Source organism: Arachis stenosperma, chromosome 2, assembly GCF_014773155.1.
Source record: "Arachis stenosperma cultivar V10309 chromosome 2, arast.V10309.gnm1.PFL2, whole genome shotgun sequence".
Taxonomy (NCBI): domain Eukaryota; kingdom Viridiplantae; phylum Streptophyta; class Magnoliopsida; order Fabales; family Fabaceae; genus Arachis; species Arachis stenosperma.
Window position 1 is genome coordinate 49,949,432 of NC_080378.1, and position 5,345 is coordinate 49,954,776.

General features: G+C 39.3%; 1 non-coding gene across 1 annotated transcript; it reads right to left on the reverse strand.

Annotated features, from left to right (window-relative positions):
* Window positions 1–2,409: 2,409 nt before the first annotated feature.
* LOC130963971 (small nucleolar RNA R71) lies at window positions 2,410–2,517 on the reverse strand. The gene has a single exon (XR_009080086.1). It is a non-coding gene; the product is annotated as a small nucleolar RNA R71 (small nucleolar RNA).
* Window positions 2,518–5,345: the final 2,828 nt, after the last annotated feature.

A 5,345-nucleotide genomic window follows, 5' to 3' on the forward strand; every position in this document is an offset into this window, starting at 1 on the left:
AACTCCTGAGGGCGGGCGTTAGTGACAGACGCAAAAGAATCACTGGATTCTATTCCGGCCTGATCGAGAACCGACAGATGGATAGCCGTGCCGTGACAGGGTGCGTTGAACATTTCCACTGAGAGGATGGGAGGTAGCCACTGACAACGGTGAAACCCTTGCATAAGCTTGCCATGGAAAGGAGTAAGAAGGATTGGATAAAGACAGTAGGAAAGCAGAGAGACGGAAGGGAAAGCATCTTCATACGCTTATCTGAAGCTCTCACCAATGATATACATAAGTATCTCTATCTTTATCTTTATGTTTCATTCATCATCTATACCCATTTGAGTCTGCCTGACTAAGATTTACAAGGTGACCATAGCTTGCTTCATACCAACAATCTCCGTGGGATCGACCCTTACTCGCGTAAGGTTTATTACTTGGACGACCCAGTGCACTTGCTGGTTAGTTGTGCGAAGTTGTGTTTATGCCATGGTAGTGCGCACCAAGTTTTTGGGGCCATTACTAGGGATTATTTGAGTTGTAGTGATCACAATTTCGTGCACCAAGTTTTTGGCGCCGTTGCCGGGGATTGTTCGAGTATGGACAACTGACGGTTCATCTTGTTGCTTAGATTAGGTATTTTTCAGAGTTCTTAAGAATGAATTCTAGTGTTTCAAGGTGATGTTCTTATCATCACCAAAGCTGATTGATTATCATCAATTTAGCTCTTGAATGCAATGTCCTGCTGAAGCTTGCCTATTCATGTCTAATTCCTTTAGCCTAAAGCTTTAGACTAACATTGCATGATTCCTGGAATTCTCATTAAGAATTTTGATACCTTTATTTTTCTGTTCCACTTAATTTTCGAAAAATCCAAAAAAATTTACAAAATCATAAAAACCAAAAATATTTTATGTTTCTTGTTTGAGCCTAGTGTCTTATTTTAAGTTTGGTGTCTTGCATGCATTGTTTATTTGATCTTGGTTCTATTTTCAAGTCAATAGTACAGGGAACTGAAGATTCAGAACATGCAGCAGAGGAATTACACAGAAAAAGCTGGGCGTTCAAAACGCCCAGTGAAGAAGGATAGACTGGCGTTTAAACGCCAGCCAGGGTGCCTGGTTGGGCGTTTAACGCCCAAAAAGGTAGTGCATTGGGCGTTAAACGCCAGAATGTGCACCATTCTGGGCGTTTAACGCCAGGATGGCACAAGGGGGAGGATTTTGTTTTCAAATCAATTTTTTTTTCAAGTTTTCAAAGTTTTTCAAAATTAAATCTTTTTCAAATCATATCTTTTCAATCATATGTTTTCAAAATCAATTTCTTTCCATTTTCAAAGATACTTGCTAACAATTAATGATTTGATTGAACATTTCAAGTATGTTGCCTTTTCTGTTGAGAAAGGTTTAATGTTTGAATCATATCTTTTCTTGTTAGGCAAGTCATTAATTTTTTTAAAATCAAATCTTTTTAAAATTGTTTTCAAATCATATCTTCTCAATCACATATTTTTAAAAGCATAATTTTTCAAACATATCTTTTTAATCACATCTTTTTTAAAAATAGTTTTTCAATCATATTTTTTTAAAATCTTTCTCAAAAATCACTTGATTTCTTTCCCACTTTTAGTTTTCGAAAATTATCAATCAATTTTTCAAAATGTTTTTCAAAATGTTTTATCTAATTTTCGAAAATTTCTTCCCCTCTTTTCACATCCTTCTATTTATGGAGTACCACTCTTTCTCAATGCACAATTCGAACTCTATCTGATTAAGTTCGAATTCTTCTCCTTCTTCCTTCTATTTTTTTTTCTTCTTCTCTGACACCTCAAGGAATCTCTATACTGTGACATAGAGGATTCCATATTTTCTTGTTCTCTTCTCTTTCATATGAGCAGGAACAAAGACAAAGGCATTCTTGTTGAAGCTGACCCTGAACCTGAAAGGACCTTGAAGCGAAAGCTAAAGAGAAGCTAAGGCACAAATCTCTGTAGAGGACCTAACCGAATTCTTCAAAGAAGAAGAACACATGGCAGCCGAAAACAACAACAATGCAAGGAAGGTGCTGGGTGACTTTACTGCACCTACTCCCGACTTCTATGGGAGAAGCATCTCTATCCCTGCCATTAGAGCAAACAACTTTGAGCTTAAGCCTCAATTAGTTTCTCTAATGCAACAGAATTGCAAGTTCCATGGACTTCCATTGGAAGATCCTCATCAGTTTTTAACTGAATTCTTGCAAATCTGTGACACTGTCAAGACTAATGGGGTTGACCCTGAGGTCTACAGACTAATGCTATTCCCTTTTGCTGTAAGAGACAGAGCTAGGACATGGTTGGACTCACAACCTAAAGAAAGCCTGACCTCTTGGGAAAAGCTAGTCAATGCCTTCTTGGCAAAGTTCTTTCCACCTCAAAAATTGAGTAAGCTTAGAGTGGAAGTCCAAACCTTCAGACAGAAGGATGGAGAATCCCTCTATGAAGCTTGAGAAAGATACAAACAATTGATCAGAAAATGTCCTTCTGACATGCTTTCTGAATGGAGCATCATAGGTATTTTCTATGATGGTCTCTCTGAACTATCCAAGATGTCTTTGGATAGCTCTGCTGGAGGATCTCTTCATTTGAAGAAGACGCCTGCAGAAGCTCAAGAGCTAATTGAAATGGTTGCAAATAACCAATTCATGTACACTTCTGAAAGGAATCCTGTGAACAATGGGACAAGTCAGAAGAAATGAGTTCTTGAGATTGATACTCTGAATGCCATTCTGGCTCAGAACAAGATATTGACTCAACAAGTCAATTTGATTTCTCAAAGTCTGTCTGGAATGTAAAATGCACCAAGCAGTACTAAGGATGCTTCATCCGAAGAAGAAGCTTATGATCCTGAGAACCCTTCAATGGAAGAGGTGAATTACCTAGGAGAACCCTATGGAAACACCTATAATTCTTCATGGAGAAATCACTCAAATTTCTCATGGAAGGATCAACAGAGACCTCAACAAGGTTTCAATAACAATAATGGTGGAAGAAACAGGTTTAGCAATGGCAAGCCTTTTCCACCATCTTCTCAGCAACAGACAGAGAATTCTAAGCAGAACCACTCTGACTTAGCAACCATGGTCTCTGATCTAATCAAAACCACTCAAAGTTTCATGACTGAAACAAGGTCCTCCATTAGGAACTTGGAGGCAAAAGTGGGACAGCTGAGCAAGAAAATTACTAAACTCCCTCCTAGTACTCTTCCAAGATATACAGAAGAAAATCCAAAAGGAGAGTGCAAGGCCATCAACATGGCCGAATTTGGAGAGGAAGGAGAGGAAGTGAACGCCACTGAGGAAGACCTCAATGGGCGTGCACTGACCTCCACTAAGTTCCTCAATGAGGAACCATGGGAATCTGAGGCTCAAAATGAGACCATAGAAATTCCATTGGACTTACTTCTGCCTTTCATGAGCTCTGATGAGTATTCTTCCTCTGAAGAGGATGAGTATGTCACTGAAGAGCAAGTTGTTAAATACCTTGGAGCAATCATGAAGCTAAATGACAAGTTATTTGGTAATGAGACTTGGGAGGATGAACCCCCTTTGCTCACCAAAGAACTGGATGACTTGTCTAGGCAGAAATTACCTCAAAAGAGACAAGATCCTGGGAAGTTTTCCATACCTTGTACCATAGGCACCATGACCTTCAAGAAGGCTCTGTGTGACTTAGGGTCAAGTGTAAACCTCATGCCTCTCTCTGTAATGGAGAAGCTAGGGATCTTTGAGGTACAAGCTGCAAGAATCTCACTAGAGATGGCAGACAATTCAAGAAAACAAGCTTATGGACTTGTAGAGGATGTTCTGGTGAAAATTGAAGACCATTACATCCCTGCTGATTTCATAGTCCTAGAGACTGGGAAGTGCATGGATGAATCCATCATCCTTGGCAGACCCTTCCTAGCCACAGCAAAGACTGTGATTGATGTTGACAGAGGTGAACTGATCATTCAAGTGAATGAAGAATCCTTTGTGTTTAAGGCTCAAGGATATCCCTCTGTCACCATGGAGAGGAAGCATGAAGAGCTTCTCTCAAAACAGAGTCAAACAGAGCCCCCACAGTCAAACTCTAAGTTTGGTGTTGGGAGGCCACAACCAAACTCTAAGTTTGGTGTTGAACCCCCACATTCAAACTCTAAGTTTGGTGTTGGGAGGTTAATGGTGTTTTTGCGGAAAACAAATTTTCCAACACACAAATCCAACCGGCAAGTATACCGGGTCGCATCAAGTAGTAATAACTCACAAGAGTGAGGTCGATCCCACAGGGATTGATGGATCAAGCAACTTTAGTGGGTGATTAGTTTAGTCAAGCTAACATTAAAGTGAATTGTGTGAAGTTGATCAACAGAAAGTAAATTGCAGGAATGATAAAGTTGCAGAATCTAAATGGGCAGAAAACTTAAAGAGCAAGAAAGTAAAATAGCTGAAACTTAAATTGCAAGAATTGTAAATTGCATCAAATGTAAAGGGGAGTGGGTGCTGGAAATTAAAGGAAGCAATAGATTAAGCAATTGGAAATTTAAATTGCGGAAAATGTAAATGTGCAGGAAATTAAATCTAGCTCAATGTGAACAAAGATGTGAAAGTGAAGAATGCAGGAAAGGAAATTGCAGAAAAGTAAATGTAGCAGAAGAGGAATGAAACAGAAAGTAAAATGCAGCTCAATTTCAATAGCTAAGGGAAAGTTGAAGATCTCAGGGGTGGAGGAGACTAGAAAACAAGTCTAGATCTCAATCCCTTCCTTGATCAAAGTAGAAAGCAAATTGAAGAAGAAAGAAAGATGAAAGCCGTAGAGAAAAACTTGGATCCAAAACTCAATTCACTGAAATTTTGCAGAAGAATAACAAGAGAAATCTTAGACCAAGAGGGAAACAGAATTCCTTCACTCTCAATCCCAGATTTAAGACAGAAAAAAAATAAAGGAAAGAGCTCTCCTACAAAGATGGAATTGATGCCTTTATATAGGCTTTACAAAATGAAAAATGAAAATGAAATTAAAACAAATTACAAAAATGAAAATCCTAATTTAATTGATCCATGTGCCTTTGAGTGATGATGTGGGCTTTGCTTGCTTTGGATTTGAGGAGAAATGGGTTTGGTTGGCCTTGATTCAATTTGGAGAGGAATTGAATTTAAATGAAATTTTGGTTGAATTTTTGGCCCATGTGCTCCCAGGAGGCTGCCCTGCCCTTGTGGAGGACAGGGCAGGAATTGATGCGTGCGGCCTTGGTACGAGCGTGGTGTGCAAGTTGGTGCTGCAGAATGTAACGACCCAACTTCCAAAATGTCATGATCGTACCGAAAGTAAGGCGTTACCAACC